At 37.7% G+C, this 26,121-nt stretch overlaps 1 protein-coding gene across 1 annotated transcript in view; it reads right to left on the bottom strand.

Moving 5' to 3' along the window:
- The window catches only part of ESR1 (estrogen receptor 1), a 249,106-nt gene that overhangs the window by 86,090 nt on the left and 136,895 nt on the right, over window positions 1–26,121 (bottom strand). The gene's annotated exons all lie outside the window — the stretch shown is intronic.

Raw genomic sequence — 26,121 nt, 5'->3', positions numbered from 1 at the left:
ATGAGTAGATTACTCACTGAGAAAGGATATCCAAAGACAACACTGGCTTCAAGTTTGCTCAATTGTTGCTTGGTGTTTTTTTTTTTTTTTTTTTGCGGTACACAGGCCTCTCACTGTTGTGGCCTCTCCCGTTGCGGAGCACAGGCTCTGGACGTGCAGGCTCAGCGGCTATGGCTCACGGGCCCAGCTGCTCCGCGGCATGTGGGATCTTCCTGGACCGGGGCACGAACCCGTGTCCCCTGCATCGGCAGGCGGATTCCCAACCACTGCGCCACCAGGGAAGCCCCTGTTGCTTGGTTTTAAACACCCTCCCAGAACTATATTCAAGGAACCACACTCCTTATAATGCTTCTTTGAAAAATTGTTAGACTTTCCCACAAAAATGTATTCAGACTCTACTTCAAAAATTTTCTAGAAGATTTTCCTCGCTTCAGACATCAGCCCACATTTATTGTTTAGTCATCGTACATGTCTCTGGATGTGCATCTGTGTGTGTGAACTATTGCGGTTACATTTACTCAACAACCAGTATTTGACTATGTTTACACATCAATGTATAGGAAAAAAAAAAAAAAAAAGAAGAAAGTGTATGGAAATAAATTACCTCTGATCTAGAGAGGTAATTGTAGAACTTCTCTGATTAGAAAGAAAAAATGGAGCACCTCAAGACTTTAAGTTTAGAATTACATATTGTAGCATATGTAAAATAATTTTAATACAAAGAAGGAAGTATTCTTGACTTAAAAGCTGAACTTCATAAAATATTTCCCTTAACCTTTATTTAGTGATTTAGTTTACCACACTCCTTTAAATGGCTAGATACGTATTTTCTTATTTTTCAAAGGTTCGGTATGTCTTAATTCTGATCACAGCATGTGTGAACTTGTGAAATGCTGACTATATCCCTTTAAAAAAATTAGGTTCTCAATTTTTGTAGTAGGTGGATGTGAGAAAATGTCACTGCATCTTTGGTAAAGGAGTGGATAAAAGGTATTGAGCTGCATCCCGCATGTAAGCAATCATTTATCTGGCAAATTTCTCTCGAAATGTAGTAACAGGAAAAGGTTTTCCTCTCCTAAAGAATTAATGCGCTCCTTTTCGTTGGAAAGTAAGAACACCAGAGTTTCTTACAGACTGCACAAAGCCCTCCCATCAAGAAGCACAGACATTAATACAATGTTCAAAAGCAGTAATAGTTTTCCCTGTTTCCTGGGAAAATTATTGCCTGAGTCCTGCTCTTTCTGATCTTTTTTTTTTTTTTTTTGCGGTACGCAGGCCTCTCACTGTTGTGGCCTCTCCCGTTGCGGAGCACAGGCTCCGGACGTGCAGGCTCAGCGGCCATGGCCCACGAGCCCAGACGCTCCGCGGCATGTGGGATCTTCCCGGACCGGGGAACGAACCCGTGTTCCCTGCATCGGCAGGCGGACTCTCAACCACTGTGCCAGCAGGGAAGCCCTGATCTCACTTTTGCCTGTACTGTTGAATTACTAGGCACCTTGTATCAGACTTTGCAAAGTAGATAGAGGAATAAATCATTAAAATATGTATACTTGTTTTCACACACACATAATTATCCTTTTTTTCCCCTCCTTTTAGCAATAAGTAAGGTATGTGATGACAGATAAAGTCAGGAGAAAAGAACTAATCTCACAACTATATCTGACTCTAGAAAGAAAAATAGGTCAGGACTTTCAGGTATGAAGATCATACCTGGGGATCAAAAAAAATGTCCCTCAGAGAAAACAAAGCAGATGGCAACTCTACCTTGTTACCAAGCCCATCTGTATTACACTCGGGGCCTTGGTTCATGAAGAGATGGTTGTCATGACAATAAGCATTTGAGAAGAGTTCTGGAGAAGCTGATGGATTTGAGAGTGTCTCCTAGCTTCCCAATTTTCCAAACACACACAAAAATCCCATCCCCCCATCCCATCCTCCAAATAAACAATTCTATTACTTCTTGTGTTGGCTACAATTATCCTATATTGATGTTATAAAATTTTGCACTCTCATGTCAAAATCCTCCTTGGAGGTACAGAACAGCTCTTTACGCTGATACAGCACAGCTTGAAAGTAAACTGGTCTTTTATTTTTATTCAGCAAAGCAACTGTATTAACTACAGCTTAATTTTTTTCTTTCCAAGCTCAGAAAGAAATCAATTTCAGCTTAAATGAGAAAGGGGAAAAAAGTAAAAGAAATTATTTTCCAGTTTCTGAGAGTAGATGGCAAACTAAAGAAGGAAAAAAATTAATAAACTATAAAGTGCTTAAGACTGTCCTTTGACATGCTTGTCAAATGGACAGGAAGGCCAGCACTGCGGAGCGATTCTGAGATCTCTGATAAGGAGCACGGGCTGGCTGCGTTTAAAAGTCAACAAGCACTTGTACCTTGGAACGTACATTTTTTCCTGTGTACCTCACAGCAGACCTACAGAAGCATTTCAAATACTATTGTCATCAGTCTGAGTTTTCTGGGTACCTGCGTGCTCCCCGTAAACACTACAAATGTCATCAACACAAAGATTGAAGGAGAAGCGGACAATCTCCTTTTAGAGCAAGTTCCCCAAACAACTGAAAAATGATGATTTCTTCCTACCCCCACCCAGCTAAAGTCCCTTAATGAAACCAAAATTGATGACTATCTTATAATTTTAGAGAGTGTTTCCACACACACACATACACACACACACACACACACACACACACACACACACACACACACACACACACACACTTGATTTAAAAGCTAGAGGAACACCTGTTGTTGCCAATTACCCAAGGACATCTCGTTCTAGAATGAATTAGGAGCAAAAAAAAGAGGCTTATTCTCCCTTTCCTATAGTTAAATTCAGAAGGTTAAAATGGGAGTTTTGCAAGCCAAAATCATCAAGAAGTAACAGAAATGCTGAGTAAAAAGTCACATAACAACACCTCTCCTGAGAAACCAGAGGACAAGATACAGGGCCCCACACCAAGAAGAGGCAGGGCCACAAGTCTGGGGCGGTGGAGGCCTGCGGGTCTCACAAGCACATGGGGATTTATTTTGAAAAGTTTGCTTCCTCTGTTCCAGGCGTCCCATAGTGCCCCACTTCCCACATTCTTTCCATTATCCTACACAAATTTCAGCCCCAGAGAGGACAAGCAACAAAAGGATGGAGAAAGAAATATTTCAGCCTCTTCCACCCCAGATCTGAAGTCAATGAACACTGACCTTATATACACCATTGCTGAGAGGCCATAAGGAGATTAGAAAGCCAGAGACTATATTTCTTTCATCCATGGTGGATCCTTTTATAAGCATAGCAGTTCCTGCCAGGCCATTAAATAGCCACTCTAAAAATAAAGTGGGTAGCTAAGCAAACCTCAAAGAGAGATTCTCTAAGTACCAATTACCTTCAAAGCAAGAACTATTCCATTTGTTCGCTAACTCAACACGGCCCGTGGCTTGGTATTGGGTCCCATCAGTAATGCTGACTACCTAAGGTTTACAACAGGAGTTACAATGATATTTCCTCATAAAAGTAGAGAGTAGCTGTATTAGTTTCGTAGGGCTGCCATAACAAAGTACCACAAAGTGGGTGGCTTAGAAAAACAGGAAACAACAGTTCTGGAAGCTAGAAGTCTGAACTCAAAGTTTCAGCAGGGCCACGCTCTCTCTGAAGACTCTAGGATAGAGTCTGTTCCATGCCTTTCTCTTAGCTTCTGGGGTCGCTGGCAATCCTTAGCATTCCTTGGCTTGTAGATAGATGCATCATTCCAATCTCTCCTCCATAATCACATGGTTTTCTCTGTGTGTCTCTGTGTCTCTTCTCTTTTTGTAAGGACAGCAGTCATATGAGATTAGGGTCCACACTAATCAAGTACGACCTCATCTTCTTCTTCTTTTTTCCTTATTTTTTTTTGGCTGCGTCGGGTCTTAGTTGCAGCACACGGGATCTTTGTTGAGGTATGCGGGATCTTTTCATTACCCCACGTGTTCTGCTCAGGCTTCTCTCTAGTTGTGGTGTGCAGGTTTTCTCTCTCTAGTTGTGGTGCGCAGGCTCCAGGGTGTGTGGGCTCTGTCGTTTGCTGCACGCAGGCTCTAGTTGAGGCACACAAGCTCACTAGTTGTGGCACGTGGGCTTAGTTGCCCCACGGCATGTGGGATCTTAGTTCCCCGACCAGGGATCGAACTCGCATCCCGTGCACTGGAAGCCAGGTTCTTTACCACTGGACCACCAGGGAAGTCCCAAGTACGACCTCATCCTAACTTGATTATATCTGCAAAGACTAGTTCCAAATAAGTTCATACTCACAGGTGCTGGGGGTTAGGACTTCAACATATCTTTTGGGGGTGTGCAATTCAATCCATAACAGTAAGAAACTGTAAACATTTTACCGCTGACATGTCATGTTCAATATTCACCAAATATTTCTTGAGTATCTCCAATATATATATAAACCTGGCATGAGGCTGGGTACTATCGGTACAGAGATGGGACAATGTTCTCATTCTCAAAAAGCTCCTAGTCTATAGGGGAAGCAGAGAAAATGGACATATGATAACAATGACAGGTGTTAAGTGCCAAAATATAGAAAAATATCTGTGGAGCAGACACCTTAATCTCTGAGGCTGGAGCAAAGGTTATTCCTTGGGCTACTGCATACGCCTTCCCTTCTTCCCAGAACACTCTTCCAAGGACTTCAGTGCTCACAGCATCAAGATCAAGTTCTCATTCCTAGGGTAGCTCTTAACTGTGTGAATGCCTATGTGCTCATTAGCATCACTCACCAGAAAGGAAACAGACTGAGCACAGGGACTATGTCTTGATGACATTATGCCTACAGTACTTAATGCAGTGCCTGGCTGAGAAAAGACCCTTAATAAACACTTCTCTTAATGAATGAGATCATGAGTGTAAGTGAATTATCTTCTTGTAGTAGGTGCAGCAATTTGAAGGACTTCTTATAAGAAGGTATCCAGTTTCTCTGGGAAGAAGGAGGAGAGCTCCTTTCTTGGGAAGGAGAAGGAGGTGATAGGTAGGGAGTTAAGAGTAGCAAAGGAGGGGACTGAAATTGTCACTGTGGGAATAGAAAGAAAGCAAGAGTGAGAGGAAGAGAGACAGATAGAAACGGAGAGAGAACACACTAAAGAGGCAACAAGAATATTTGGAAAACTTAGCTGTTAGACCCTCCAATCTCTAAAAATTATTCTAAATGTGGTCATAGATTAAAATAGGAATATATCTTTCCCTTTAACTGGGCTATTGTCCTTTTGAGTATAGTGTTGCTTAAGTCTTAAAAATTCAGTAAAATCTATGCATAAACCCAACTTTTTAAGGAGCAAGATGTGAAATTTAAATACCCAACCTTCCCATTAAAAAAAAAATCAACAATACTCACAAATACAGTATTCTTTGGAGTACTTAAAAGCATAAATTAGTTACAGAAAAATTAATTTCTTCACTATTTTGAACACCTACCATGTGTCAGGAACAATACTGATGTTACGGACAAAAAATTTTAATATGTCTTGGTCTCTGACATCAAAGCTAAGGGAAAAGAGAGTCCAATTTAAAAAAAGATTGTAATCACTACTATATGTAAAATAGATAAACAAGGACCTACTGGGAACTATATTCAATATCTTATAACAACCTATAATGGAAAAGAATCTGAAAAAGTATATAAATATATATATTTATATATGCATGCTTATATATAACTGGATCATTTGCTGTACACTTTGCTGTACACCTGAAACTAACACAACATTGTAAATTAACTATACCTCAATTAAAAGTGTTTAAAAAATAAAATAAAATAAAATAAAAAAGATTGCAAAGTACTATCTAAGACCACGTTGGAGGTCTGTGCAGGGCTCACTGGAGGCACACAGGACCGGCAGCTATAGTCCAAAGTGGCAAGACTCATATTTCTGATTTGAGTCTGGATGGCATACTTGATGGAAAGGGAGGCAAAGCTACAGAGGGACCAGAGAGGATGGCACGTTCCTGAAACTGTCCCTAGACCAGACAGAAAGCAGGGCGGGCGTGGTCAGAAATGGGGCCAGAGAAGGAAGCTGGGGCCAGGTGGCTTCACCCAGAGGCAAAGAGGAGTCACTGAAGGATTTTAAAGCGAGGAGTATTAACTAGTTAAGTTCATTCTCCACTAGGAGAATGAACCAAAGGAGAGCCACTGATGAGATATTAAGGAAGGTGAATGAAAGGAATTTACCAACTGATGAGATGAAAAAAGGGGGAGAAAAAGCCAAGGATCTCCCGAGTGTCTGGGTGGTAGAGCTGTGGCCACTGTGATGGGCAGACAGGAGCAAGAGGGGGTTCACAGGGGAAGGCAGTGAGTGCCGGGTGGAACATGTTTAGTCTAAGCTTCATGTGACGCCACTGCGTAGAAACGTCTGGTGGTTTTGCTGAAACAAGGGTCTGAGGCTGAGAAGCCTGGAAGGCAGGTCGAAATCAAAGATTTGGGTTTTATCAGGAACTAGGTGAGAACTGAATTCATGGGATTGCAGTATCAATTTGAAGGAATGTGCAGAGAAAAAAAGACACCAAGATGCCATGAAAAATGCCAACGCATCAAAATGATAACATTTTTCCCATACTGGAAACAATGACTTGATAACTTTAAAAAAAAAAAAGAAAAAATAGAGCATGGGGCTGGCATATGCTTTCCTTTCTTTGTACTCATTATGTCCAAAGTTGTTAAACAGATGTCCAGAAAGGGAAAAATACACATCTGTTATTTACTGATTCTAAAAAAAAAAGAAAAAAGAAAAAACCAACTCTGGCCATGTTTGTGACTTTTTATCAAAATACTTTCAATAATAAGAATTCAAAAACGGCATCAAATACATTGCTTCTTGATCATTGCTGGCTGGGATGCAACACTTCCATCCACTTTCTCACATTAGGAGATGAACATGAAAAGATCACATGTGTTCTTTTTCTTTAACCCCAAAGGGATCCTGAGGGCAGACAGGGTCCCAGCCTCAAGGAGCCAGCTGCAGCTGTGTTCTCCCTCCCCCAGGACCTTGGGAAGATCCACTTAGGCAGCAAATGCAGCCCTGGCTTATGCAATGATGTCACCTCGTGCCTCCCAGGAGACCTTGCACCAGATTTCTCTTTGGGGAGAGGCTGGATGGCCTGACTGCACTGAGGGTGCCAGCCTTGGAGCTATCCACTGCTCATCCCAGAGGGGAGCAGGCAGAGATGATGGGATAATTTTTTCTTACAAACCTGCCAGGCAAGGTATCAACCTGTAATGAAACTTGAGGAAAATGAAACTCGAAACTGCTTTGTCCATTTTGAATTCTTGGAACTAAAAATATTTTGAACATAATTATTTTTTCTTCTTATGGAGAAGTTGTCTTTATTTTTACAAGTTAAAATTAAAGAGAATATCCATGCCCACTAATGTTGGATTAGTCAGATTTCCAACCTATATTCCACTGTCATAAACCCAAAGGAAAGGATTTCTTTTCTTTTCTTTTTTTTTTCTTTTCCCTTCCGACCACCTATGAAGCAGATAGGAAATCCTCCAGGGCACAATGGGCTAAAACTCCTAATCACACTTGCAATTGCTGTCAGTGTCAAGGTCAGCTTCTCAAATCAGCTTCCAATCTGGAAAGAGGAGCTAAGCCAGAACTGGAGATGGCATGAAGTGGCTCTTTTGATTCCAAGAAATTGTGTTTATCATCATAAACCTGGCTTACATTTCCTAATGAAAATATAATCTGTCTTCAAGACTGCAAGGTCTCTTGTTCTACGTATTTCAGACCACAAATGAGAAAATCATGGGATCACTAAAACAACAAAACCATTCCTCCACACCTTTCCCTCACCACCACACACAAACCAAAGGTACATGCACCAAATTAGAGGCAAGATTTATGACTATTTAGCAAGGCAGAGGAGTAGATGTCTTTTCTTGAATACAAAGACATACAGATGCCATCTCTGAAAACGACATAAATTTTTATTCTGTCTCATGATGACAAGACTAGTGATGGTTCTAGAAGAGAATGAACTTATTTTAGGAAATCTCTGTTTGGGCTCTGGTTTGCTCAGGCAATGCTAGAACAAAGCAAAGCATGAGCAGAATTACTACTTTGGGGACTTCCCTGAAGGCACAGAGATTAAGAATCTGCCTGCCAAGGCAGGGGACATGGATTCGAGCCCTGGTCCGGGAAGATCCCACATGCCGCGGAGCAACTAAGCCCGTGCGCCACAACTACTGAGCCCGTGAGCCACAACTACTGAGCCTGCTCACCTAGAGCCCGTGCTCTGCAATAAGAGAAGTCACCACAATGAGAAGCCTGCACACCACAACGGAGAGTAGCCCCCACTCGCCACAACTAGAGAAAGCCCGTGTGCAGCAACAAAGACCCAACACAGCCAAAAATAAATAATAATTTTTTTAAAAAAAGAATTACTACTTTGCAGGAAGGTCTAATTATGTTTCATATTTATACAAAGAGAATATCTGTTGGCTACCTTCTTAGAGTTCTGTGTTTCTCAATAGGATTTTTAACTTTTCCAATGTAGAATGAGATATTATGAAGATGCAATGTGTGATGGGAGGGACAGTGGGCTTTGCTGAGTTCAGCTTCGCCACTTCCTAGTGATGTGACCTTGGGTGAATTATTTCATCCCTGATGCCTAGCACAATGTCTGCTCGTAATGTATACTCTATGAGTATTTTTTAAATAAATGAATTGCTCTGGGCTTCAGTTATTTCACCTACAAAATGGGAATGATAACAATATCCCTACAGTATATTGCGGTGAAAAATAAAAAGTATCACGTTGCCTGGAAAACACTGGTAGTTGACAAATAAGTGATAGCTATCATTGCTTTAGTTCCTTTTTAATGATCAAAAGTGCCAAGAATATTATGATCAATTTTCTTCTGACACCCTGACCATGAGTTTCATCATCTATAATTTGTAGGTTGAAATACATTTATGACAGGGTTCTTAAACATTTTGCTCAATTTGGAAGTCTGATGAAGTCTATGGACCCTTCTCAGAATGGAATTCTAGATGCACAAAAGCAGATATTTTAAAAATCACAAAATAAAACCAATTATACTGAAATTCAATTATATTTTTTAAGAACTCTGTGTGTCCATGGACCCCAGGTTAAGAACCCCTTGTCGGGGAAGGCTAGAAGTCAATGACTTCCCAGATAATCAGAGGCTGCTGGTAATTTCATGCACATCGCATTACAACAGGGAAGTCCTCTTCCAGCCCCTACTTTTCTTGGAATGCTCTCAAGACATTATTGAAGAGCAATGAGAATATTATTAACTATTGGAATGCTTTGTGCATATGAGACAAAGAGATCTGGAAAAAAAAAAGAAGGTTGTAATACAGATCTAGTAAAAAAAACCAACTGCTCCTTAAGAGCATGTACAGGAGTTGGCCTTAATGACTCACATTCGATGACTCACCTCATAAGCTATTAAGGGAAATTGTTCCTACCCTTATTTAACTAAAGAATGTCTGTGAAAATTCATCAGGATTTAAAGAGTACAGGTAAATGGCAGGTCTTATAATAAAGATAATTGAATGAATTATAAAATGACTGAGATATCAAAAAACACATTTTATTTACTTTTAAGAGATAGCAAAATCTACTAATAAGAATTTACACATGAAATAGATGGGCAAAACCTCAAAAATACATGCTTCTCAACTTTCACATCTCTTATAAAGATGTGTCAGATGTGTGAGGTTTTTATTTTTTTTTATTTTTTTATTTTTTTGCGGTACATGGGCCTCTCACTGTTGTGGCCTCTCCCGTTGCGGAGCACAGGCTCCGGACGCGCAGGCTCAGCGGCCATGGCTCACGGGCCCAGCCGCTGCGCGGCATGTGGGATCTTCCCGGACCGGGGCACGAACCCGTGTCCCCTGCATCGGCAGGTGGACTCCCAACCACTGCGCCACCAGGGAAGCCCTGTGTGAGGTTTTTAAATGGCCAGCTGAGAACTGGCCAGGAGGACAAAGTCATTAGCTTTGACATGACCATGATGAGGAGTGGCCAGAATGGATGAGGGCAGAAATGGCCACCCAGCCCACTTTGAAGAACTTCTACGTATTCTGTCCAAGGCATCTTAGACACCAATAAATGTCAAATTTTAGGACTAGAAATTGATAGCCAGGCCCAATAGTCTGAAACCCATGCAGATGTGTGAAAAGACGTTGCTTTAGATAGAATAAGAATGTGAAGAATACCTAAACTTCAGAATGTAAGCTGGCAGGAAGGATAGTCATAAATACGTGAAGGATCCTTAGTCTTACGAGAATTGATTATACTTGGTTAAGTAGATCAGTGATATCATCTTGATCTGGAGTTTACAAGACTGTGCATGATTAATGACATGTTTTCAGAAAAATGTAACTGATTGACCGAAAAAGGTTTCTGATCCTTTCTCTCATCCTTTCCTCAGCCTAGAAGATATTACCCCTCCAATGCATGGACTTAGTAGAGAGGAAGACACAGGCTCACTCATCTTTGCTTTCCCCAAAGAACCCAGAACAGTGCTTTTCATGAAACTTAATATCCAAAAAGATTCTGACTAAATGTTTGCAAGGGTCTAGAAATTAATATAAAAAAAATAATGCTGATTTTATTGGCAACTATAATATCCTAATGGTGGAGTCTCCTAAGCTAGGCCTCATTATCTTTGTGGCTATGTGTAAATGGCATGTTTACATATACATTTTACCTAGCCATTTACTATACCCCTAATTGGAATGATTCAGAGAAATAACAAAGAGAAAGATAAGAGATAATGAATAGTCTTAACACAGAAAATATAAAAGCAATAAATCTAAAAGCAAATAATCTTCCAAATAACAAGTTCTAGCAAATACCAAGGAGGGCTGGGATCCCCTCATCACTTCGGGAAGACTTCAGGAACACCTCCAAATGCTCTTTCCCTCCCCTTGGCTTTCAGTGGCCTGTTTTCTAATCTTTTCAGGATGGTGGCACTCTAAAGCTTTTTCATTCCCTTTTCTTTTATTTCTATGTTTTTCTCTTCTGCTACTCCATTCAGTGGAATTTTAGCAAAGTGAACTTGATTTTAATTTTGAACTCCAACAAAAATCTCAAATCACTTTGCCCTGCTAAAAGCACAATGTCAAGAAAGAGGCAGAAAGTGGAACGATGGTTTGTTGAAAAATAACTTAGATTCCTGGTTCTATCAGCTTCCGGCAATCACAGCCATTCTGCACCTTACTTCTCAGGAGGTATTTTTCTCCCGATATATCAGTATTAGCAGTTGTAATGGGTTATACTTGTCCATTTGAAGTTCTTACAGCTATAATGTTAACCCTCTGGGATACTTTTTGTCTTCTGTCTCATTTTGCAACACTGAGACTGAGATTGAAAAAAAAACACACACTTTTTTTGGATCAGAGTGTAAAAGGATTCCAAATCTCCTAAGGTTGCTACCAAAAAAAAAAAAAAAGATCATGTAATTTGAGCACAACAATTTGGGTTTGCAGTTATCTAATGTCTCAGTTTCTATTTCTTGAATGGGCTACCACAGATCCATTCATTTACTAGCTGATTGGTAAATTACATGTTAATTGAATGGACAAAAAAATAAATAAGTATATTATGAGAAAATTCCGAAGCCAAATATATATCAATACTGATTTCCCCCAAAGACTGACCAGATCTAGTCCTATCAACCACGGTTGGGCAAAACAATAAACCCCGGTGAGATGCTCTTCACATCGTCTTTTAGTTTTATTTTGCCATTTTGTTCTTCTTTCGGCCAGGACTAGGAAGGGCATTTATATAGGGAGGGAGAGTACCTGCTTATGAAAGAGTCTCATTTGTCCCATTTTGTCACCTGGGATCAAGTATTAAAATAATACCCATGGATGGGCTGAAAACCTTGCCACTCAAATCTCTTTTGTCTTTAATAGGGAGTGCTATTGTTACTGCTATCTGTTACAATACACTTTATTCCATAAAGAGAAAGAAACAAGAAAGCCTCTTTACTTACTTTGAGATAGCTTCCTGGACTCGCTTTTGATGAAGGGCTTTTGATACTGCCCACTGTCACACATGGAGTAACAAGTGGGAGAGGGTTTGTCACCCACAGGTCCTGGGTCAATGGCATGAGGAGTGTGTTAGGACTTCAGCAGGCCCGTATGCTTTGCCTTGGCTTTATCGGGAGGACTATTTTGCAACTTAATTGAACAAGTTTTTATTGAGTATATATGTGCCTAAGGTTGCTTGTGCTCATCCATCCATCCAACCACCTATCTATCCATCAATCCATCCATCTAAGATTTATGGAGCACTTATGTGCTGGAAAGTAGCTGGGAGACACAAAAGAGAGTTGTACGCAATTCTTCAGGAGCATAAACTCATAATTAAGAAAAATGAGAATCCTTCCCTGTAGGAAAGATGGGCAGGCAGCTACTCTTACCTATCTTCTTCCTGAACTAACCTGTCTGACAAAATAGCCCCAAGCACATGCATAAAACACACAAGCACATGCACACACACACAAGCACATGCACACACACTTGTGCATGAAACAAAAATTGAAGGGTGGAGAAAGAGGAAGGGGGAAGGAATAGAACAAATGATCTATATTCTTAATCTTCCACTGCAGGAAGTCAGGACTTTCCGCTTGCCGTGAGAGACGGCAAATCATTTAAAATTTGGCGATAGCCACTGGGAGAACTAGTGCATTAACGAAGGATTGAAGAGAAGGCAGGAAGGGACTCTTACATTTTAAAAATTTAATACCCACATGCACTTTAATGTTTTGCCTTTTACATTATGCCTAACAAGCTTTTCAAAACTAGGTTTTCTAAAGATAACTAGTTAGTCCACAAAATGTGCAATGTATCTATTTAAATTCACTTTTAATCATAGAAATAGTACTTGCAAATAGTAGCCCACCAGCGCTCAGAAAACTACAACCAAGAGTGGACAGGTACTGAATCAGACTGTTTGCTCAAGCATAGCTAGAGTTTAACAACAGAGGTAAAAATCACTTTGTGTGAAAACTTCTGCATTTGTACATATAGGTGCCATAACTCTAGCTTAGCTTCAAATGCCAGAACTGATTACCAAATTTTTTATTTCTAGTGTTTTTGTTCCCAGATTGAATCCTACTTGGATATTTTAATTCCTCACAGTTGGGTTTGAATATCACTTCAACCCACATTTCTCAGAAAATAAGAGAATTGTATTACTGATGGGAAGTAGCCATATTAAAGATGTCCAATGAGAAAACACATATGGATTAGATTCTAGGAAAAGCTTCCTATAACTAGAAGGATTATGAGATACTAAAAAACATAATCAAGGATGGCGGCAAAAGTCTCTTTTACTGAATATTTTAAGGAGTAGACAATTATCTTGTAGCAAATAGTCTTTCTTGAGAATCTTTCTAGATATACTAGGCTGTTCTTGGCTGTTTTGCTTTGGTCTTGCTTTTTGGTTTGTTTGTTTCTTTTTTTTTTTTTGGCCTACTCTTCAGGGAGAGTTGGTGAAAACAAAGCAACAAGCAAAATCTACACAGAGTCAACTGAATAGTTGGAAGTTTACTTGATCCTTTCTAGGGACTCAGAATTGCAAAATAAGCAAGGTACTGATGACTCTATGAGGGTGTTAGTTAGCAGCAGTAATGAGTCATCTGAATCTAAACCATCTGCTGTTTGTCTCAAGGAGAGGTCCAACATCCCAGACAGGTGACAGAAGAGCAACCACTCCCACCACTGCCCCAGGTATTCAAGTAAAAGAGCCAAAGACAGGAATGAAATCTGTCCCACCCAAGAGCTGACAGTTGAAATGCCAATAAGCAAATGACTACTAGACCCGAGATGCCACAGGAAACCTTCAGTACGGCCATGCCAACCACAAGCAATAATAAAACAATAACAACAACAAAACAAAAAAGCAAACAAAACAAAAAACAGCAATGAATAAGCAAAGTAAATTTGCCTACAGCTTAAAAAAGTATTATTCACAGGGAAATCTTGAAGGGGACAAGCTAAGATTTCTGAGCTACAGAAGCAAAGGCATTTTGGCACACCCAAGATGACACTAATATCCACCTCTCTGGAAAATAGGCCCGTGAATCATAGTTAGACTCTAAGCTACTTAAGCTCAAGGACCATGTCTATCTAACTGAAGCCCCAATACCTAGCCCCGACATCTCACATAATGCATGTTCAATTACTCAGTTAAATGATTAAATGAGCCTACTATTGCTACTTCACATGCTTCCACGAGATCACATCAAAGTGTTTTCCTTCCTCCTATCTCCTTGGTAAGTTTCTATTGGGTTTTCAAGATCCACTTCACGGATTCCTTTCTTAACTTTCTAGAGCTCTCTGCTCACGCCTCTGCTATAGCACTTATCTTGTTGTTATTCTTGAGCTGCTCTATCCAATATGATAGCCACTAGCCTCCTAAGGCTGTTGAGCACGTAAAATGTTAGTGTGACTAAGGACCAGAATTATAAATTTTATTAATTTTAATTAGCTTAAATTTTTAAACTGATACTCAATTCAGTTTAAAAAAAAACTTTTAAGTATATTCAGAACTAATTGGGTATGTGAACCTACTTTTTCTCCACCCTAAAGTTTATAAAATCCAAACACAGATTCAAATACTCTCAATGAAAAGTTAACATCCAACTCGAGGTGCTTTACGTGTAAAATACAAACCAGATTTCAAAGACTTACTACAAAACAAAGAATGTAAACTAGCTGATTAATAATATTTTATATTAATTACATGTTTAAAAGCTAATATTTTGGACATATTGAATTAAATAAAGGATATCATCAAAATTAATTTCATCGGGCTTCCCTGGTGGCGCAGTGGTTAAGAATCCACCTGCCAATGCAGGGGACATGGGTTCCAGCCCTGGGCTGGCAAGATTCCACATGCCGCGGAGCAGCTAAGCCCATGCGCCACAACTACTGAGCCTGCGCTCTAGAGCCCGCGAGCCACAACTACTGAGCCCGTGAGCCACAACTACTGAAGCCCACGCACCTAGAGCCCGTGCTCCGCAACAAGAGAAGCCACTGCAATGAGAAGCTTGCGCACCGCAACGAAGAGTAGCGCCAGCTCGCCGCAGCTAGAGAAAGCCCTCGCACAGCAACAAAGACCCAACACAGCCAAAATAAATATAATTAATTAATTTTAAAAAAATTAATTTCATCTGTTTCTTTTTACCTTTTTAATGTGGCTACTAGAAAATTTTAAGTTACACATGTGGCCTAAATTTCATTTCTATTGGATAAGCATCGCTCTAGACATTCTATGAACACATTGCTATTCACTAAGATAAGCAATTTATATGTTAACCCTGTTTTACCAGTAAGGAAACAGAGGCTCCTAACCAAAAGTTATGTAACATGCCCAGGAGTGCAGTTAAAGTGGGATTAGACCCAGGTCTCCACGGCTTCTGAGTTCCAACCCTCAGCTCCTCTTTGTTCCTGGTGTGTACATGGTAGCCTGCCCATTCGGCTATGAGCTCTTCCAGAGCACAGACCCTGCCTTAATCATATTTATGTCTTCCTCAACTGGTACACAGCAGGCAGCCAGTGAATGCTTGTTGACTGAATGAAACACAAAGTGAATGAATTAAATGGGATTATCTAGGTAAATATATTTGTAACACATTAAAAAATCTACATAATGTTAAGCTCAAGTTTAGCAATATAAAGAGGGTGAAGACACATCTGATTTGTCTGGAAACACTGCAGAACTCGTTAGTTTTGATGCTTACATTTACCCAAAGACATACAATCCTTTTGAGGAAAACATGTTCGCTATGAACATGAAGAGTTTAGCCTAATCACAGATGGATAAGCTGCTGGGAAACCAAGTGGGGCAAATGTCTACCAAGGGAGCAAGGGATACTAAAAGATTGCACACATCTGAATTTTTAAGTTCAATATGGTTGAAACTGCTCAAGCTAGAGCAGCAGTAACTTTGTGTGAACAATGAGAACAATCTTATATTCTTAGGTTTATATTTCACAACAGACTTTTTAATAAACGTTCTACCCATATTTCTCAAGTTCATTCTGTTGGCCTTGATCTGTCACGAAGGAATGTCTTATGCTTAAATGAAGATTTGTTTTACAAGGTAAAAATTAATGATCTATAAGAAGAAGGAGAATACAGAAATTTTAGTCTTGATGTTTCCCTTAGATTGAAAGTTTCTGTAATACTATTTTCTTTACTGTCATTTACTCTACAAAAAATTCAATTCAATCCCACAAAAATCATCCAAATGCCTCGTGGGTGCTAGCTGCTGGTTATTAAAAAGTGAGCAAAGCCATGAATAAGAAACTCCTCCAGATCACTGGTTTTATCATTTCTTTCCCTTCTTACCCACTACTGAAAATTTGTCATTACTTTAGGAATGGCAATATAGAAGTAAAAATAAAACAAGTTTGTAAAGAAACAAGGAAAGGTAGAATACCTCTAAACCTTAAAATGCACATATTGAGTGAACAAGAAGACTAGAACCACTGTACAACTACAGACAGAAACTGCTCAGAACATCCTGTGCGGGACATGAGAAATGCAGCATAACCCTAGAGTTCATGGTCTGGTCATTCTTTCTAATCATTAGAAAATAAAATTAGTCTCCCACTAAGACACCTGCAGCCATTTTAAAGCTTCAGATGGCTCCAGTTTGCAAAGCTCATCTATCTGAATTTCTTTTGGGCAAGATAACCTAGACATGTCGGATGTTACCGACTGTTGGTCTAATTCTGTCCTTAATGGCTACCCCGAAGAGAAAAAATCTCTATAATAGTCAACTATGCAAATTAGTAATCTATGTTTTGTCACCTCTCTAGAAAAATGTATGAGACTATTTAGACAAAAATAGTTTTTGTCTCCTATTTAAGAAAAAATATATATTCTTTCCTTCATTGCTTCTCCCCCTCCTCAGAGTAAAGAAATTGTCCTTGAGCAAATGCCAGATGCGGAAAATTATTCAAAGCATTATAGTGACACATCAAAGAGAGAAGAGACCAGGAAACTAATTGCAACAATTTCTTTTGAACACTCTAAAAACTTCTTTAACTGGTGTGTAGGAGTGTCAAAGTCCAAGAATGCCAAAGGGGAGGACTTTTAGAAGAATACAAATTGGAATGTAGCTGACCATTTGAATTTATTTTCTTGTCTAGTAAAATTAGCAAGCAACATGTTCCAAGAAACCCATCACTTACTAACCATCTAAAGGGCTGTTATTTTTCCTAAGAATCCTTTCCAAAATGTGACAACCAAAAGTGCATTGTTTGTTTGAATCTTTCAACTTCAGGCAAGCAAATACTGAATAAAATGGCTGTCATTAAAAAAATTATGTGCAATTAACTAGGCAATAACATTATGCAATTTGGGAAATCTGTTCTTCTGATTATTTTTAAGGTTCTTATATGACCCACTGTGTTACACAATAAAATGTTTCTTATTGAAAAACCAACAGTGAACAAAGATTATGGATTATGCCTATTGAGATTACAGCGCTAAAAGCTCATTAAGTTTTAATTCCATGTGCAATTTGGTATTTAGAAAGCAAATGTGTCCAAGATTTATGTTCCATTATCTAGAAATAAACCCAGATTAATCAAGAGAAGCAATATTGCAAATAATACTGAAGAAGAGGAATATTCACCCTAGTTAAAACAGATTATTTTCAAGAACTTTAGAACTATGTAATTAATTTTTAATTGTCAATTGCTCATGAAAGCAGGTTTCACACTCTGCTTTCTTAATCTGAGTCACCATACATTCTTGAAAGTCAATTAAAATATGATTTCTTATGATGCTATTCCTTAGAAATGATAGCTTTACAACACTAAGTAAGGAGCAGGTAACTGAGTTATGATTATGAGCCTTTTGTTTATTGTACTGAGTTTTTAAAACATGTCAAGTCATTAATAAAATCAAAAAGGAGGAGAGCTGGTATATTTAATATTCATTTTTTCTAAAATCATCTTAGGTTAAATAGCCAAGTTCAATCCTCCAAAATAACTTTGGTCTCTTCCTCTTCCAGAAGACAGGATTTTACTACAAAAGTTGCATGGTTACAGGCTGAATGGTGTCCCTCCCAAAATCATATCTTCAAGTCCTGACCCCCAGTCCTTCAGAATATGACTGCTTTTGGAGATAAGGCGTTTAAAGTGGTGATTAAGTGAAAATGAGGCCATTAGGGGGGGACCTAATCCAATCTGAGTGGTATCCTTAAAAGAAGAGGAAATTTGGACACAGAAGAGATACCAGGGACACAAAGTTCATGGACCACTTCAAGTCCCATCATCCCCCTTCCAACTTAGATATTATTATGGTCCCATATTTTAGTTCTACTTAAATATTTAACCTTCAAATTAGACATTATCATTGCTTCATTAGTCAATGCTTATTTTTATTTACTCACATATTTCTCAATATTTTACTCACAATCTCTTTTTGCATATCAAACATTTTTTCTAGAGTCTTATTTCTTAGGATTGCAAACTGTAGGCTTCTGAATCTGAGGACCAGCGTCTTTCAACATTTCTGGACGATTTTCGGCCATTATATTTCTTGAATGTTGTACGTTTCCATTCCTCTTTAATCCTGGCTGAACTTTATTACACCTTCATACTCTGTTCTCCGTGTCTCTTAAACTGAAGTTCATACTTGTCATCTATCTATCTCCTTAAGCTTCATTCCTGATCAACTGTCTGAATATATTTTTCGGTTCACTAAACGTCTGCTAAATCCATACTGTTTAAACCGTCTAACAATTATTTCACTATAATCATTATACTTTTATTTGCAGAAGTTCTATTAGGTTCCGTTTTAAAATTTGTGTCATCATTTTTTATAGCTTCTTACTACTTGCTAATATTTCCAATCCTCTTTTACTTCTTAAAGAGATTTAACATACATCCTTTGTATTAGGTGTCTAAATCTCCAATATACGAAGTCTCTGAGTCTGATTCTATTGTCTTTTTTTTTTTCCCCCTGCTGGCTTACTCATAGTGGTTTGTTTCTGGCAGAGGTGGGTGTTTGGTGATTTCTGAGTGTGGGTACAGATTCTTTGAAATATTTTAGTGGGAATTCTTTGAGGCCCAACTTGAAATTCCATTCCCCCGTGAGGATTGGTGTTTCCTTTTCCCAGTGCCCTGTGGTCACTATCAACCTGGGTCCAAATTAAAGAACAAAGTCTGGCTGTGGTTCTTTTGGACTACAATCCTGGCTGAAAGCTCACATGAGGGCCAGCTTGTGGTTATCGTTTCACAGGGAAGATATTTTCCTTTCCTCTCTCCAGAACCAATGTTGTGTCAGGCAAGTTTTGTTACTGTTCTTTCTGCAGAGATAGCTGTTTTCTCATTCATCCTAACACTGAGGGTATATATTTTGGAATCCCAGATTTATGTGGGAATCTTCTGTTGGACTACGTGCAGGTCAAAATGGAAACCTGAGGTCCTTGGGTTTCATAAATATCTTCAGGCTTGCTTACATTCCAAGATTCCTGCTTTCACTTTCATTTGTTCTCTATAATGTCATACTTTCTAGCCAGCTCAGTGATGCATTTTGAAAGATATTATTTAACATGTAATCCAGCATTTATAGTTGTTTTCAATAGGTTATCCAGGATATCTAGTCACTATGTTACCAGAAAAGGAAGTCTCTACGTACATTTTTAAAGACTTCAAAAAGCCTCAACTGAAAATTCTCTTATTATTTTCAGCGGTAGATTTAATTTTAACTATATATTTATATAGTTATGTCTACTTTATACATAGATACATATAAAAATTTTGGAGCATCTGTGAGTGCTGAAAGGAAAAAAATCATCATAACTTTACACTGTTAAAGGACTATTCAAGTACCGAAGAAAGCACTACCAAAAAGGTAAACTACTTAAAACATTAGGTGAGGATGACTAACAAAAGGTAATTTAATTTCTATCAAAGAGTAAAATTTTGCTTTTTGAATTTTATTAGTTCTATGCTGTGTTTGTCTGAATAGGAAATAAAAGCTAAATGTGAGAGAGTTATTACTCTTATGGTATTTCTGAATTAATCCAAATCAGGACATAATGAAACAGCATAAGAAATATAATTCTCATAAGTTACTTTACTGTATTTTCCAGATAAGCAGGACCTATAGAACCAAAAAGACTCTGTAAGTGCCATAATGGGTAAGGAGATTGAATCAGTAATCAAAAACCTCCCAACAAACCAGATGGCTTCACTGGTGAATTTTACCAAACGTTTAAAAAGGAATTAATGCCAATCCTTCTCAAACTCTTCCAAAAAATTGAAGAGGAGGGAACACCTCCAAACATTTCATAAGTCCAGCATTAGCCTCTTACCAAAGCCAAAGACACTACAAGAAAAGAAAACTATAGGCCAATACCCCAGATGAATATAAATGCAAAAAATTTCAACAAAATACTAGCAAATTGAATTCAATAGTACATTAAAAGTATCATACACCATGACCAAATGGAATTTATATCTGGGATACAAGGATGGTTCATGAGATGCAAATCAGTGTGTGACATACCACATTAATAGGAATGAAAGATAAAAACAATATGATCATCTCAATAGATGCAGAAAAATCATTTGACAAAATTCAACAATCTTTCATGATAAAAACTCTCAAAAACTGGATATGGAAGGAACGTACCTCAACATAATAAAGGTCATATATGACAAGCATACACAACTAACATCATACTCAACAGAGAAAGGTTGAAAGTTTTTCCTCTAACATCAGAAGCAAGACAAGGGTACACACTCTCACCACTCCTATTCAACATCATACCGGAAGTCCTAGCCAGAGCAATCATGCAAGAAAAAGAAATAAAAGATGTTCAAATTAAATCAGAAAGAAGAAGTAAAATTGTTTCTATTTGTAGATGACATGATCTTATATTTAGAAAATCCTAAAGGCTCTATACCAAAAACTGTAAGAACTAATAAACAAATTCAGTGAAGTTGCAGGATACAAGATCAACATACAAAAATCAGTTGTGTTTCTATACATTAACAACAAACTATCTGAAAAATAAATATGTGAAACAATCTAATTTACAATTGCATTAAAAACAATAAAATACTTAGTAATAAATTTAGTCAAGGAGGTGTAAAATGTCTAACACTGAAAGCTGTTAGACATTGATGAAAGAAATGAAAAAAGATACAAATAAATGGAAAGATATCCTGTGTTTATGAATTGGAAGAATTAATATTGTTAAAATGTCTGTAGTACCCAAAGCCATCTATAGAGTCAATGCAATTCCTATCAATATTCCAATGGCATTTTTTACAGAAATAGAACAAACAACCCTAAAATTTACATGGAACCACAAAAGACCCCAAAGAGCCTAAGCAATCCCAAGATATAAGAACAAAGCTGGAGGCATCATATGTCATGATTTCAAACCATATTACAAATCTATAGTAATCAAAACAGTATGGTACTGGCATAAAAATAGACACACAGACCAATGGAATAAAATCGAGAGCCCAGAAATGAATCCATGCATATACGTCAACTAATATTGACAAGGGAGCCAAGAATACTCAATGGAGAAAGGATAGTTTCTTCAATTAATGACTCTGGGAAAACTGAATTGTCACATGCAAAAGAATAAAATTGGACCCCTATTTTACACCACTCAGAAAAGTTAACTCAAATGTATTAAAACAATATATGTGTGTGTATATACAATATACACGTGTGTGTATCTATATATGAATATTAGCCATAAAAAGAAGAAAATCCTCACATTTGCAACAAATTGGATGGACTTTGAAGGCATTATATTATATGAAATAAGTCAAACAGAGAAAAGACAAATACTGTGTGATCTCACACGTGGAATCTGAAAAAGTCGAACTCATAGAAACAAAGAATAGAATGATGGTTACCAAGGCTGAGGAATGAGGGAAATCAAGAAATATTGGTCAAAGGGCACAACTTTCCAGTTATAAGATGAATAAGTTCTGACGAATCTAATGTGTAGTATGGTGATTATAGTTAACAATATTTGAAAGTTGCTAAGACAATAGATCTTAAATGTACTCACCACAAAAAAATTGTAATTATGTAAGGTGATGGAAGTGTTAATTAACCTTATTGTGGTAATTATTTCACAATAGATACATGTATCAAATCATCCCATTATATACTTTTAACTTACACAATGTTATATGTAAATTATATTTTAAGAAAGTTGGGAAAAAAAGATGGGAAAGTTTTATAATTTTCTGAAGTCATGTAAAATGGAGCAATTTTCATTCACATAAAAATCAGTTTCATTTTTTAATATAAAAATTATTTTATATATTTTTATATTTTTTATATAATTTTCATAAAATTTTTATATGTTTTACAATTTTATATCTCAAATGACTGATTTTTATTTTTTACTCAACTGTACATTTGAAAAGACAAACCTTTAGCTATTACTGTTGGAACTATTATTGTTAGAGTTATTATGCATGTAGAAATATACATTCAAACAGTGTAGAAGGTACAAATTAAAAGTGAAAACCTCCTACTTCCATTCCTCAGAGATATTATACTCGATTATGTCCATTTCTAGTTCTCATGGTTATTCACACTGCATCTACATTGTTTATTTACCTCAGAAAGGGCACACATTTTGAATGCTTATTAAAAGCTTGAACTGTGTACAAAATGGTGTGGCATACTGTGTTACTAAGAGATATTGTCCCCACCATAGCTTTTCAAGCAGACTTTATTGACATTTTCAGCATAGAGCTCTAAAATGTTGATATTTAATGTAAAAGTTGTCTTTAGTACCTAATACGACCATGAATAGCTTCACTGCAACCATTACCAAACAGACATTAAAATATCCATGTAAATTCTATTTGAATAGATTTCATGCCTTGTAAAACCTGAAGAATCTTTTAAATTGATGTGGTGTTAGAATGTTTCAAGAAATAAATTGCATTTAATACCAGATTTATCAGAATCTATGAAGGTTATACTGTGGCATAAATGAATGTCCTATAAATGCCGGGGGGACAAAAAGAAAACAATCTAAGAATGGATAAATTCCCATTGGATGTGCTGTTACCGGTTTATGATTCTGAGATAACTATGAAAGCATTTGCTAACATTGTCTGTTCTAACTTTTCAAGCACATAGTTGAATTCAATCAGAACATGATTTTCCAACTAGACAGCCACTAAAAGTAAGAATTCAGATAAGAGGAAGAAAAGGTTCTATAAGTAATTATGGTACCAAAATTAGCAACTGATTAAATCAAGTTGCTGTGAAAACTTTAAGTTAAATAGTTGGCTTAGTGTGTGTTAAACTCCCCTCCCCTACGAAAATGTAACTGGTTGATGGACTTACTTTATTTTGCAACTAGTATAGATAGTAACAACTCAGGCAAAATTCCTTGGAAGCAAAACAGAATCTCTTAGGTGAAAACAAAGTTATGATGCTATCAGATAGCAGGCAATCACACTTCTGTAGACTATCTCCTTTTCCCCATTTTTTAAAATGAAAGAATGAAGCTTATTTTATTGAGCATTAAAAAATCTAAATCTTAAACAGAAAAAAAAAAAGAACAAGCTCTTTACAGTTCTTGGACTGGTAAAAATAATAAACACATCAACATCTTCATCCTTGACAAAAGTTCTTTGAAATTAATCAGTGTGATATTATATGCTTGAAGCCAAACTACTAGTTGGTAGAACCTACTAGTTGGGTGAACTGTAGAGGCAAGGACACTGCAGATATCTCTTGTTGCCTCTGACTTAAGAAGAGGTTCCTTGATCTCAGCATTCCATAGAAATGCTGGTTCAGAATGACCAGCATTTCTCTCTACTTCCAGTTTACAAGTAGGCTATAATGACAGGTTATTGATACCAAACGTGATGGCTAACTTTATGTGTCAACTGGGTTAAACTATGGTGCCCAGCTATTTGGTCAAACACTAGTCTAGATGTTGCTGTGAATGTATTTTTTAGATGTGATTAACATTTACAATCAGGAAAGTAAAGTAGATTATCCTCCATAATGTGGATGGACTTTGTCCAATTAGCTGAAGGACTTAAGAGCAAAGAGTGAGGTTTCCCTATGAAGGCATTCCGCCTCAAGACAGCAACCCTCCCTGAGTTTCCACCATGCTGGCCTGCACTACAGATGTCGGAGTTGCCAGCATCCACAGTCCCAAGAGCCAATTCTTTAAAAATAAGTATTGCTCTGTAGATAGGTAGATAGATGATGGATACATAGATACAAAGATACATAGATCCTGTTGGTTCATTTCCCTGGAGACATCTGACTAATACACCAAATTAATATAGACATCTGTTACATAAAGAGCTAGTAAAAGAGAGCTGAGGAAAAACTAAAGGGGGAATTTACTAAGCACAATATTGTGAAGGAATAGCTTGGGTGGAAAAAGGAGCAGCATTTAAGGTTACCTCAATTCTTTTACTTTGTGATTTTTTTCAGACGGGGAGATGTGTACCATTCCATCCCTGTGAGTCAGTTAGTAACATCTGGCCAGAGGCTGTGAGGACGGGAAGGAAGGCATTGGGAAAGGGGTGCCTCAGAACTGTATCAGCCAAATCAATCTTTAACAAGACATGGTTAAATTGGAATCACACATTTGAACTCTATAAAAACATAACTATATTTTATGTGCCCTTTGACCTCTTTCTTAGCATACCAGCCTCACCTCTATCCTCCCTATGTCCACCCAGCCTAAATGATTTAGGAAAAGCCCTTTGAAAACAGTTTACTCTTGCTCAACAGAGTAAAGGAGTGAGAGAATGAATGGTACACTTTTCCTTCATAGCAGAGAGGGACCTAGATATATAACAACAAACACCCAGAAAAGGTGGGTGCTCTAGGGCTGGGAGAGATCAAGAAGAAAAACAGTGAAGATGGCTTTAGGTGTCAACACCCTGATAACCCTCTTATGGGTTCAAGAATTCCACTGCCTTTCTTAAAAATTTCTTTTTACTACACATTAAAAAAAAAAGACTAAGATTGTTTTCTATGTCTATGAGTCTGTTTCTGTTTTGTAATAAGTTCATTTGTACTATTTTTTAGATTCCACATATACGTGATATCATATTTGTCTTTCTCTGCAGAGGGGTGGTGGGGAGGGGTAACTTGGGAGTATGGGATTAACAGATGCTCACTATTATATATAAAATAGATAACAAGGATTTATTGTATAGCACAGGGAACTATATTCAATATCTTGTAATAAACTATAATGGGAAGGAATCAAAAAAAACAATACAGATATATACATAGATATATGTATAACCAAATCACTTTGCGGTACACCTGAAACTAACACAATAATGTAAATTAACTACACTTCAATAAAAAAGACTAAGATTTATCCAAATGACAGACTAATAACTAACAATTATATAGTGTTTACAGTTTGTAAAGCACATTCACATACTTTTTTATCCTCCCAGCTGTCTCTAGGGTTGGAAGAACAAGTTCTATTATTATTCCCCTTTTATAAGTGGGAAAACTGAGGCTCAGCCTTAACGTAATTTGCCATGGAATAAAGTTGGAGTGTGAACCAGATTTCCGATTGTAAGGCCCATCTCAGTTTAGTATCATTAGTACCTGTGTAGGTGCTCATGAATCCTGAAATCAGTCCACCTGTATCAATATATTGGCGACATGTAACCCCGGCAGGCTCTCTGTGACTCAGTTTTCTTGGCTGTACATGAAGATAATAATAGCACTTGCTTTATAAATAATATAAAGCATGTAAAGTGCTTAGCAAATTGCCTGACATGTAGCAAACACTCATTACGTGTGAGATGCTATTAATCTCAATGATTAAATTAGATGGTTGTGTCATCAATTTAGTCATTTCCTGCCCAGTAAATTTTAGAAAAATATAGAAAACACAGACTCAAACACGGTAGCATCTAATAAGCATAGCACATTTCAAATCAGGGGTCGGAAAGCTACAACCCAGGTTGATCCCCTCATTTTTTCCAATAAAGTCGGATTTGACCACAGCCATGCCCCTCGTTCACAGATTGTCTATGGCCGCTTTCCTGTCTATGGCAGAGTTGAGTGGGTGTGACA

This window comes from Grampus griseus (assembly GCF_964374135.1).
Source record: "Grampus griseus genome assembly, chromosome: 13".
Classification (NCBI taxonomy): domain Eukaryota; kingdom Metazoa; phylum Chordata; class Mammalia; order Artiodactyla; family Delphinidae; genus Grampus; species Grampus griseus.
Note: the sequence above shows the minus strand (reverse complement) of the source record. Positions and strands in the feature narration are given on the sequence as shown.